Consider the following 13621-nt stretch of genomic DNA (forward strand, 5'->3'; position numbering starts at 1 on the left):
TTATTATAAAAAATTAAATATTTTGCATTTATTTGAAAGGTTTTGGATATAATATTTTAATGTTGTATTAAATCAAAAGGTAAAGGAAAAAATGGTTACATAAAAAAGATAGCTAAATTTTTTTCTACTTATTTAAAAGTCCTATCATTATAAAGGATTCTTCCTTTTTGGCATTTTGCACATTATATAAATTTGTCAAATTAAATTAAATAAACGTACACAAAGGAAACAACCACTTCGTAATATAATCTACAACACAAATAATTGGACTCACCATCAATTTGGACTAGTATTTAATCAGGTAGACATGGAGAACATCCTTTAATTTGCAACCAAACATGCCACACAAAAGTCACAAGGTCACTAACTCAACCACAAGGACTAGGTTTAGTGAGAAAGTCAAGTGAGTCCATGTCATTCTTCACATCTATCTATTGGTCAAACACTTCTATATTCTACACACTCGAAGTGGAGCATCAAATCCAACAATCGAGATCAAAGTTGAAGAAACATATAATGATCAATGAGAAGATGCAATTTAACAAGTCACATATACATCCTACAATTGCATTATTATCATAATCAACTCAATATAACCTTTAATCCAATCACATAAACATTTAAACAAGGCAAGAGTTAACACATAGGTGGACATTACGTTGCAGCTATTGATCCATTAACTATAGATGAAAGGTCTGACTTTTTTGTGTTTGATTAGTATTGTGTAGCTAACAGATCTAAGCTCTAAGTTTTTATCAGAGGATCAACTTTTTTACGTTTGCTTGAGATTATGTAGCTAGTAGATCTAGGTTCTAAATCTTTATCAAAGGATCAACTTTTTTGTGTTTGCTTGAGATTGTGTAGCTAATAGATCTAGGCTCGAAATCTTTATCAGCTAGCATTGTTAAACACAATTGCAGTATCCCTTTCACATATTTGATCTCTACATTCCACGTGCACATGTTTGATTTCTTATTGTGTTCACTTCGAAAAATACCTCGATTTGAGATCAAAAAAGATATAAATTTCTTGTCATCCTTTCCGTGAATATCCAACTGTCAAAAATAATTGTAGATTTGAAGTCTTTTGATTTAACTCCTTAGTTGTAACTGTCTTAGAATCTATTTTTCGCTGTTTTCTAAAAACTTGGGCCTAATAGCTTTTTGAATGGGAATTGTTTGACTTATCACTTGTCCATTATGAGTAGGATTTAGAATTTGCATGGCTTGTTTGACTAATCACTTATCCATTATGTGAGAAGTTGAACTTCCCTCTCCCGATACCTACAGTAAGATTCAGAATTTGCATGTTCCACAACATTTTTGTTAATAGTTCAATTATTTTATTTTTGCTCCTCTAAATTTCCATTATGGATCTTGAAAAAGATATGTCCTTTCATCTTTTGTAATTCTCACTCATTATGCTCATATGCCATTTTCGGCTTCCATTGTTTTTTGAGTTGTCCCTCACTGACATGCAGTATTTTTAAGAACACATTTCACAGACTAATAAGATCATAATTCTGATACTACTGAAATGAGCCTTAAATTGAAGACACACAACATAATAGACCCAGAGCTACTCTAACTATATATTTTCTTTTTTCTAGTCACATGCATACGAACAAATCTAATAGACTCATTGGGCTTGTTTAAGATACAAACCTGATCCTTATGTTGTTTTTGAGTGCAGTGCAGGCTGCATATCTAGAATTTGATGATTAATTACGTCTTCAAGATGTCCAGATTTGTGCTTGTAGGTTGTCCTCTCCAGCACCTTTCAGCGTCCTCTTCCTGGGAGGAATAGTGAATGTTTATTCTCAATTTTCAGAAGTGTTTCTTTTCTCCTTGCAGCGCTTTCTATACTTCCTCAACCTCTATGATCCACAACCATGGGCAATTCATCCCTTAAATAGCAGCAATTAACTGATATGTTCATCCCTCAACTGAAGAGCTTAAGTGACCAGAACCGAAGGACACACTTATTCCACTGACAGACTCAGCTACCTTATTCCAACTGAAAGACACAACGAGCTACAGCGCTGCTTATCTTAATTCAGCTACTCCTATGCTGTCAGAACACCCAGGAAATGGCTATCCAATGTATAAGTTATGGTGTGTGAGGATAATTTATGTACAGCGCTGCTTATCTTAATTCAGCTACTCCTATGCTGTCAGAACACCCAGGAAATGGCTATCCAATGTATAAGTTATGGTGTGTGAGGATAATTTATGTATTGGTACATCTTAGGAGTTGCATAGCCATCTCTGAACACCCACACCTTATTCCATCATTCCACTTTCCTAACTGAAAGTGCTTACAGTCCTGTCTAACTGCTGAAAGTAACCAAGCTGAAAGTAACTAAGCTGAAAATACTCGGTGCAACAAATTAGAAAGGGGACATTACATTCAACTTTTTAATTTGTTACGAACAATAAATTGTTACTGGAAATTCATTCATGTAGAAGAAAAATCATGGACAGAATGGAAATACAGTTCTGAGGAAGCCAATTTGAAGAGTTTGGATCCCAGTTTATAGGGGACTTGTTTAATAAAATACATGACTTATAAAGCTCTTTGCAGTCAGATTATGTAGCCTACATGATATGAGAGATTTTCATTCGACATAAAGTAAAAGTTCAGCAGCTAAGATTTACAATGGATTATGAACCTCAGCGTGATGAACAAGGCCCACAGAGACCCCGATACAATCCTTTTTTTAAACTCTGTTATCAGAATCAGTAAAAACAAGATTCATAATACTCACAAAACCTAAAATAGATTTCCATGATTCCAATTAAATTAACATCATTCTACAAAAATGTATCTACATCCTTTGTAAAAGCAATAACCAAACTCCCATTCTCCATCAGCAAAGCAGGGATAATCAAATTTAATACAAGGCCAAATGCCCATTGTCAACATACAGGCCAATTGGATGCTTAATCAAAAGTTCTCCACGTATTATAAACACCCTACCATAGTAACATAGTATAGAAATTCAGATATACATATTCTTTCTTCCACATTCTTATAATTTTCAATGTATATCTTATTTGCCTCTTCTAGTCATTTCAGTGAATAATCTATTATGTTATTAACTGGTATACTATTTTGATATATTATATTTATCACCATTTGATTGTCTTTTGGAGCCATTCTATTTAACCATTTTTTCCCCTCTTGCCCTGCAGTTTGATTTTTGTCCTTGCATCACCTCTTCTTTAAGGTTGATTCTACAATCCAACCCATCACTCTCCTATTCCTAATAATGGATCACTGAATTGATCCAAAATACCGATTTAAAGACATACACAATCAAAACTAAAATGTTAAATGCCCATTATCATTATACAGCACAAACAGTTAATAGTATCTTACAAAACCTAAAAACCTGTGAAATGTGAATTGTACCCAAGATTCTAAATTCATTAATGCCATTGATCCCAAGCATGGTAGATCTGCTATTATGAATGCCCTCACTTTATAAATACAATAGCAAATTTGACATTGTCTGCAGAGTGGGAGACAAATAAAACTTGAGAAAAAATCTCACCGAAGAACTCCATGGCTACAATTAAACAGTGTTAGGCCCTTGCAGTGCTCTTAATTTTATTCAAATATACACAAAGTATACATCATCACAAGAATGTAAACCACAACATTTTTTCTCTGTCACAATAAATTAAATTGAATCAGAGAGCCATGGGTGTCCCATAAAGAAATGGTCTACCAGTTGGGGCAAGTGCTGCCTCATATTTGCCATTGCAGTCATGCAGGCAATTCTCTGCATGGTGAAATGCTTTCTTAAAGACACCAAAGCCAAACAGCAGTCCAATCAGAATCACAATAAGAACAAGCAAGATACACACCTTGCAGAGAGAACCACAACACATATTTGCAGAGTATAAGTCTTTTCTTTCAACCCCTGTTCTGTATTCTTCACAAAACACAACCCTGATCAGAAAACCACGACTCCTCTGGCCTTTAAAAACTAGATTTCTGCTTGTGGGTGTCGCTCATTCCTCTGTCATAACGGTCAGATTGGACAAATATGCATCCAAGATGCTGATACACCTTGAAAAATCCGAAATTCAATCTGGAGGGACTGTTGTACAATTGGTAGGCATAAAAAGTAGTATATATAAATATCAGGGAACATTTTAGGCTATAATGGAGGTGCCTTTTCATGCGGCAAAAACAAAAGTTGGAGTTAATCTCCCTTGTAATTCGGCTTGCAACGGCTAAATTCGCTGGCTTACTTGTATAACGACTCCCCTACATAAAAGGAGGAAAATTTTAGATTTATTGGTTTAGGTGTAAAGCTTGGCGACTGTGGGGTTGATGTTCATGTCATTACGGGAATCATTTGGCACTCTCTTTTTGAATGGTATTTAGGGGAAAGGACCCAGTAGTCGTGCACCCTAACTTCGCGCTTCTCAAAATCCTACTTGGAAATTTCAAATCACTCCGATTTTTTTACAACAACTTACTTGGCAAGTCCCTTGTTAATAACTAAGGTTTCAGGGCCACGTCATCAAATATGATGCCACATCAGCATGCTTTTTGTCAAGGTGTCCAAAACAGCCCCCCAAAAAAGTGAGACCAATAGGCATGCAAAAGAGACCCCAATAGTTGTGCAGCTGACATGGCATCACCTGATTGGTTACTTTTTACAATATTAGTACATTTCTTAACAACTATTGGTACATTTCCTAACAACTGTTGGTACATTTCCTAACAAAAATTGATATTTTTTGTTTCAAACAATAGGTTTTATTTGTTCAATTTTTGGAACAAAAGGTATCAACAACCCTCACAACAATTGGTACATGCTCAACTACTGGGTCCTTTCCCCTAGGATTTTTTTAATAAATTTTTAATTGGAAAGTGTCATTTGTATATTTAATTATATAAATAACGTATAATGATAGTGTTATAGAGACATCAAGGTAGGTCATGACTGTGAACATAGACAAAATTAAAATACAGTTAATATATATATAAATAAATAAGCTATCCCCATTAACGATAACATTTATCTTTAAAAAAATAAAAATAAAAAATAAATAAAATTATTAAATAATTTATAATTAATTGTGAATGTAAATAATATAGGATATGAGGATCTTTCTTGGGCAATAGATCGAATGGGGGTTATAAATAGCATGATCTGGATTGATGAACATAGTACAATTAGCTTGAAGTTTGCATTCTGATGACACATTTTGCAACTGGGTGTCTTTGTTACCCAGAGATATTGTATGAGCAATGTGAAAGATTGTTTAAGTGTAGGATGAAAGGGATCAAGAATTCCATTAAAATGATTATCAAGGCAAGCTTTAGTGGAGAAAATCATATTCATTATAACCAAATATACAATGTGTTCTTCACTCCCATTGTGCAAACTATGGGCTTGCAAGAGAAAGGATTCAACGTTGGTAATGATTTGGTGGTAGATCATAAGTGGCCAGTGGTGGCAAGTGAAATATTCAAAAGTGATGTGGATGTTCTCACCGGTGCACTGGCTGCATATTTTGGACTTGGTGCTCGAGAGGAGGAGGTAGTGAAATTTGTATGGGATGCATTTAGAACCGGTGTTAAGAACAAAGATTTCTCTGGAATCAATCGTGTCATGAGTGAACACCCGTCTGTGTTCCCTAGAAGCAGTGCTAGTAGAATCCTTGATCTAGGTCTGAGAATGGCCTTATTTTGTAATCATTTTCCATAAGATGGAGTTGCTCAACATCATGCTTGAGTGACACTGGGGTGTGATTTCCTTAAAAAAAAAGGTGACAAACTAGGAGCCCATTCACGGTGTGGAGTGGATGCACGATTTTATCAATATAGTTTGTGAAGAACAAGAGGTTGACTAGTAAAAGAAAATAATATATATGATACTTTCTAAATATCTTCTAGTTATATGTGTTTTGATATAAGCCTTAGGGACTTATACAAAATCCAGAATATTTGGAACTAGGCTAGTATTTTATAGGGCAACACTAATTGGTATTTTGTAAAAAATGAGACCATCCATGTAATTTTGTTTTGATCAATATAATGTTGGCAACACTAGTTGACATTTTGTAAAAGATAGGACCATCGATGTAATTTTGTTTTGATCAATATAATATTAACAACACCATGTTGTAGCTTGCCCATAAAAAAAAATCTTTGACAAAACTAAAAGAATTTTTAAATAGTATCGAAAAAAAAAGACTTTACATAAATTTGGCTCTTCAAGATATTATAAAAAATGAATTTTTGAGCTTGCAATTAAATTCCACTTCCGCAGTCTGACAAATATCAAAGAGAAAATAATGATATTTGTTGGAGCGATTAAGGTGTTTCACCTAGTAAGTTCTTCACATAGGTCCTAATTACACATGTTACTTAAGTTTTGTTGGAAATCCAAGTTTGTAAGGTTGTCATTGATGTCAAACTTGGTTGTCTAGATGAAGTCTTGTCTGGATATGATCTTGTATTGTTTCAGGTTTCTTTGTTCAATATTTTGGTGTCAGTTGTAGCAAGCTTAATATGCAGAAAAGTGCTCTTAATGTATGTAGGAAACAATATTTAATGTTCCATTGGTTGAAGGATTTGCATTCCTTCGAGTGGTAAGGATTATGTATTATGGATGTTGCATCAATTGGTCTTTTGGTTCGTGGATTGCATAAGTTAGTTGTTATTGTTCTCTAACAGTAAGGGTGTCTATCAAACTTGTCCAAAAGGTGCTTGGTGGCCTCGAGATATGTTGAATTGTATGTTGCGATTTAGTGGACATGGTTATGTGGCTTGTGCAATATTTTTCAGTATGATTCTCTAGTGGTGTTTCTGTTTTGCAAGTGAGTTATGTTGATTTATGCTTTGTATATTTAGTTGTGTTATAGTTCAATGTGTCCAGTTGGATTATCTTGTTTGGATCATGCTTTTTGGTTTGAATATGCATTGGAGGATGAATTAGAATGTTGTAATGGGTCTCATCATGGTCTGTGGAGATCCACATGAGATAATTTGTATTGGAAGATGTCTTTTGGCCAACTAATTGCTAAATTTTATTATTGATCTACATGTTACATTTGGTAGCATCTTTGGAGGTTGTGTTGGCATATGTGGATCGATGGATTTGACTTGGAAGGATGTATTATGATGTCTTTGGGTCCCCTCTTTCTCTTGGAGTGGACCACTTTGAGTATTTTTGGTCCAGGTGGCTTATTTTGTGCAATAATATTTATTTCAGTTGTAGTCGACCCTCAATTAGGTTTTTGATGATCTATCTTATATTTAAGGAGTATAGATGTATGAGTTGAGGTGTGTGGTGTATGGGATAGAGTGTGGATTGATGAGAAGCGAATGTGAATGATATGCAAGCAAAATTGAGATTGTAGATGTGCAGAAGTCAATTTGTGAAGAGTTTTGAAGGTGATACTTACTGTTAGATTGTGCGTTGAGACAGTGGTGGTTTTCAAAGATGTTTGTCATGATGTTGGTCACTTGATACAAATATTCAAGGAAAATTTCATGACAAGGAGGTCCTTCTAATATTAGTTATGCTATTTCCTTTGTTGTTGATTGATAGTGTATCCTTTGACAACACCTTGTATCTTGCCCTAAAGCAGTGTGCCTCAATTGTGCAAATCCATGTATCTTTCCCTATGATAGTGTGTCTTAGTCTTGCAGGTCCATCAGGTGCAATTTGTTTACTTGGTAGTAAGCCTAAAATATTATAATCATATTATTCATATTGTGAGTTTGATTCTCACTGTGGTTTTTCCCTGTTTGGATTTTCCACATAAATTTGGTGTTCATGTGTTGATGGTTGATTTTTTCTCAGTAGTATTTTAGAATGGTTAAATGTTGTTTATAATTGATCTATTTTGAAGATGCGGACCAATTCACCCCCTATTTGTCCATGCTTATATATATATATATATATATATATATATATATATATATATATATATATATATATATATATATATATATATATATATATATATATATATATATATATATATATATAGTGGTTTGGGAGTTAGCTTGTATGTGTTGTGGACATTGCACTTCTATCTTTTCAGGTCCCTGGTGTCACGATAGATGTTTTTGGTAAGTGCAGTATGTTGGCGATTTGGTTGCTTGTCAAGGTTGGTTTGAAAAATGCTTTGTGTTTCTTTGCATTGTTGTTTATGCTCGTGTGTCTTTATGGATGTTCTTATATTGTTTATGTAGTGTCTCAATTCAAATTTTAAATGATGAAATCTATCAAAAGTATGTTTGATAATGTTCTATCCCATGACAATGTTTTTTGGCCTTTTAGGTATAAAGAACCTTGTATTCATTTGGTTGCACCAACTTGTTTTGGCATGACATTGTGAAAAAAAGTGTATGGAAATTTTGTTGGATGTTCAATGAACATTTGTATGTGATTTGCATGACAATGGTTGATCTTTTTGGTACTGTATATTGTCTAGAGTTGGTTCTTAGGGTGATTTGTGGTTGTCGGACAATCATGGCATATTATCTTGATTGCACTATGCATTTGGGGGTCTACACCATCATTGGAGGTTGTGATTAGTTGTCTTTGGGCCTTTCTATGCCTTGATGTGAGCCGCATTGTGTAAATTCATCTAAAAGTTATGTTTTTGGGTTGACTGGTAAAGTGCTACACATTTCGTCTACACATTACCCTATTTTTGACTTAGGAAGATATGTGCTAGTATGTCTGATGTCTGGGGCTGCATAGAAAGATGCCATAATTTATTTTAGGTCCACTCAATCTTCTGGTTTAGACCACTTTCATTGCAAATATGTCTTTACACTGACTTGTTGAGGTCATTTCTTGTATCCTGTACTGGTCGACCTAATTTGATGTTTTCTTTGCTTGTAGAGGATACATATAGAAGACCAAATCAACTGCAAGTGTGTGGAATTATGAGATGGGATGCATGATGTAGTAAATGTGTGTGGTGGAAGGTTTTGGAGCTAAATTGGTTTTTGGTTGCTTGAAGTAGAGATTTAAGAGAAACAATATTCTAAGCAGATTGTTGGAGGCTGTGATTTGAGGGCTTATTCATTGTAATTCATTTTATCATGTACCTTGATCTAAAATAGTGAATCTCTTTAACATGTCCTGATATCTTTCTCTACAGTAGTGAATCTTTGCAACAAGTCATTTCGGGAGTAGTGTGCTTCCTTAGGCAATGAGCCTTAAAAGAAAAATTATGATCTTGTTCATATATTGTGAGATTTCTCACCATATTTTTTCCCTTGATAGGATTTTCCACATAAATCTGGTGTTCTCTTGTTATTTGGTGGTCATTGTCTTACCTTTCATTAATGTTGATATGATCAAGGGTTTTGAATTTGAATTGTGTTGAAGGGTTTAAATTTTGAGGATATTGATTCACCCTCCACCCTCTTAGTATCTAGGTGTGTTTAACAATTGGTATTAGAGCCAAATTCATCAGAAGTAGCTTGACCACTTGAGGAAGGTTCAAGATGACATAAGATGAATCTCATGATCTTTTATGGAACAATCTACACTTTTTGGAAAGTAAGAATGGAAGTATATTTGACCTCTTTAGGGTTCGGAGTTTGGAACTCTATCAAGGATGGTTATATTGCTTTTTCTACTCCTTGAATAGATCTGATCGAGATTAGGTTATATGAAAACAATGGAAAAGCAAGAAATGTTTTCTTGAGTGGGTTAGTAGATTCACAACTTGTGAATTTGATGCACTATCATACTGCTAAGGATATTTGGGAAAAAACTTAAACAACATTTATGAATGAGATGATAATGTAAAGCAAATCAAGATGCAAAACTTCAAGTGCAAATTTGAGAATTTAAGGATGTTAGAGGATGAATATTTTGTATGCTCCGGGTGGATGAAGTGGTAAATGACATTAGAGGTATTGGTGGAGGATTAAAAGAATATGAGGTTGTGAAAAAAGTACTTAGATCTCTTTTTAAATATTATATTCATAAGGTATTTGTTATTAAAGAAAGTAAGGACTTGGATAAATATGCAATGGATCAACTATATTTTTCTCCCAATACCTTTGAGATGAGAGAGTTTGACAAAGATGCTCCAAAGAAGGAAGAAACATTCAAACTCAATAAGAAGGTAGAAGATGAAGTAACTGATTAGTATGATGGATTTGATGAAGTAGAAGCCAACTTTGTGAGAAGATTGAAGAAGGGCACTGGCAAGTACAAAGTTAAGTTACCTTTAAAATATTTTAATTGTGGAAGAGTTGGTCATTTTCCCTTTAAGTGTACCTTTAGAGAATTAGAAGGTATCAATTAAAGAGAGAAGTTCAAACGAAGTCTTTATTCCAAGGAGAGTAGTTGTTCTTCAATAGATGAGGACCATGATGATTCAAATGATGAAACCATCTTCATGGCCTTGAAAGTTGGTGACAAAAAAGGTGATATTGAAAAATGTAAGAAGTATGATACCTTGCAGGCTAACAAAGATGAGAAAAATTTAATGATAGTATGGACTATCTTCCATACAAAAGAAGAGGCAAATGCTTATGTGATTGACAGTGGATGTTATCATCACATAACTGGTGACATAGGGAAGTTCATTAGCCTTATTGAGTGGAATGGAGGATTAGTCAAGTTTGGTGATGAAGGCTCTGCACAAATTTGTGGAAAGAGTGCTACAACAATTAATGGAAAGAACAAGAAAGAGGATGTTCTTTATGTTAATGGGTCGAAACACAATCTTCTCAGTGTTAGTCAGATGTGCAACAAAGGATATAATATTACATTTCATGACAAAGATTGTGAGATTAGAAAGGGTAACTCTGGAAGACTGGTTGTAGAAGGAACTAAAACTGATGGCAATGTTTATCACCTAAAGGAGGCTAAGGAAAAATGTGTGTGATGGCACAAACCATTGAATATTGTCTATGGCACAAGAGGATGAGTCACATTAACTTTGACAACATGGTGAAGATTAGCTCTACATATGCAGTAAGAGGCATGCCGAGGATCCTCAAGCCTACAAACATTTTATGCAAAGGATGTCAAATGAGGAAGTAAACAAGGACAAGCTTCAAGAACAAATAGTACTATTCTACAAAACCTTTGGAGTTGATACATACTGACTTGTACAAACCTACAAGGACAAAGAGTCACAATGGTGAAAGGTATTATATGTTTCTTATTGATGATTATTCTAGAATGATTTGGGTTACATTTAAAACAAAAAAATTAGAATCTCTAGATATATTTAAAGCTTTCAAATTTGATGTTGAGGATGAAGTGGATGCTAAGATCTGATAGAGGAGGTGAATTCACTTCAAATGAGTTTGAAAAGTTTTGTGAAGATGATGGAATTAGGAGACATCTATTGGCTCCTAGAATCCCTCAGTAGAATGGGGTAGTAGAAAGAAAGAATAGAATAGTCCAAGAGATGATAAGAATAATGTTAAAGGAAGCTGATTTGCTAGATATGCATTGGAAAGAAGCAGTTCATATTGTTGTCTACATTCTTGATAGAGTGCAATTGAGGGTGAATGACTCTAAGACCCCTTATGAGCTATGGCATGGAAGTCTTGCTAGGTACTTCTAATTTTTTGGTAACAAATGTTACATCGAGAGAGATGAAGAAGACTTGGTAAAGTTTGAATCAAGATGTCATGAAGGGATCTTCCTTGGTTACTCAACTAGAAGTGAGGCTTATAGATGCTACAACAATAGACTAAAGAGGGTGGTTGAAATAACAAATGTTAAATTTGATGAAGATTTCAGTAAAATCACATAAGAATCTGATGATTGTAGATTAGAAGAACCTCCTTGCATAAAAGAAGAAGCATAGATAGAAGAAAAGGAACAAATATTAGAGAAGGGACCTAAAACTCCAATTAAGTATGTCCAAAAGAATCATTCAAAGGTCAGATTATTGGTGACAAGAATGAAAGTGTGTAGACTAGGAGAAGGCTTGCAAAAGAAAGTGAGCAAGTGAATTTTTGTCTCTTATCAAATATAGATCCCGAGACCTTTGTTGGTGCCGTTAAGGATGGTTGCAAGCAATGTAAGAAGAGCTTAATCAGATCAAGAGGATAATCAGACACGATTATGAGTCCCTAGACTTGTAGATAAGAATGTCATAGAAACAAAGTGAGTGTTCTGAAACAAACTAAATAAAGAAGGAGAAGTGACAAGAAACAAAACAAGGTTAGTTTGCAAAGGCTATTCATAAGTGGAAGGAATTAATCTTGAAGAAGATTTTTTCTCTAGCGGCTAAGATGGAGGCAATCAAAATGTTTCTTGCTTTTGTTGCTTACAATAACTTCAAGGTTTATCAAATGGATCATGTCAAATCAACTTTCTTGAATGGTGATTTAAACGAAGAAGTCTACATTGAGTAGCCTAATGGGTTTCAATTATTAGAGGGTTTGGACATGGTTTGTAGACTCAAAAAGGCTTTATTAGGTCTCAAGAAAGCTCATAGGGCTTGGCATGCAAGTTTGGACAAGTACTTACTTCAACAAGGTTTCAAGAAAGGTATTGGAGATACCAATCTTTATATTAAAGTTGAAGGAAGAAAATTTCTTGATAGTTGTATATGTTGAAGACATCATCTTTGGTTGAGATGATAGTGTGTGTAAGAAGCTTGCCAAAGAGATGCGAAAATAATTTGAGATGGTTATGATTGGTGAGTAATATTTCTTCCTTGGACTTAAAATTGCTCAGCTAAATGATGGTATCTTTATTTCTCGAGCTAATTATATCAAATAGATGTTGAAGAAGATTGTCATGGAGGATTCCAAAATAGTGAGCACTCCCATGGGTATTTTTTGTCATTTGAGCAAGGATGACAAGTCACCTTAGACTAATAAAATTATTTATAGATCTATGATTGGAGGACCATATTATTTTACTACTTATAGACCCAATATTATGCATGCAATATGTTTGCTTTCAAGATATTAATCCAACCCTAAACAAAATCATAAAAGGATATCAAAATGATATTTAGATATTTTAAAGGCACTCTGGATTATGGTCTATGGTATAGAAGGAATGATGACTTATGTTTGAATGCATATAGTGATTTTGATTGGGCTAGTTGTGTGGATGATAGGAGAAGTACCAGTGGTAGTGCACTTTTCCTAGGAAATAGATTGGTCCTTGGTTTAGTAACAAGCGGGACCCAATGTCCTTATCAATAGCAGAAGCTGAGTATATTGTAGCAGTGTCTTGTTGCACCCAAGTATTATGGATGAAGTAAACATTGAAGGATATCAAGGTAGTACATGATGAACCTATACTTATCTTTGTGATAATACAAATGCTAAAAATGTTTCAAAGAATCCGATGATGCATTCAAGGACCAAGCATATTTCTATCCAATATCACTTTCTGAGAGATAAGTTTGTAGAGCAAGAAGTCAAATTGGAATATGTTCACACAAAAGATCAGATTGCAAATATTCTTACAAAGGCACTTTCAAAGGATACATTTGGGTATCTCAAGCAGAAGCTAGGGGTTATCATCCCTCCTCTTTCTAACTAGATGCATAAGATGACACATCTATCTAGGGGGGGAAATTCAAGGTATATCCTTTTATCCTAGATTGATGTAGGCTACATCTCAGGGGTAGTA

General features: G+C 34.4%; 1 long non-coding RNA gene across 1 annotated transcript; it reads right to left on the reverse strand.

The window, feature by feature from the left end:
• Positions 1-3575: 3575 nt before the first annotated feature.
• LOC131856189 (uncharacterized) lies at positions 3576-4265 on the reverse strand. Its single transcript, XR_009358320.1, has 2 exons — positions 3873-4265; positions 3576-3787 (listed from the first exon to the last, which is right to left on the reverse strand). It is a non-coding gene; the product is annotated as an uncharacterized LOC131856189 (long non-coding RNA).
• Positions 4266-13621: the final 9356 nt, after the last annotated feature.

This window comes from Cryptomeria japonica, chromosome 1 (assembly GCF_030272615.1).
Source record: "Cryptomeria japonica chromosome 1, Sugi_1.0, whole genome shotgun sequence".
Lineage (NCBI taxonomy): Eukaryota > Viridiplantae > Streptophyta > Pinopsida > Cupressales > Cupressaceae > Cryptomeria > Cryptomeria japonica.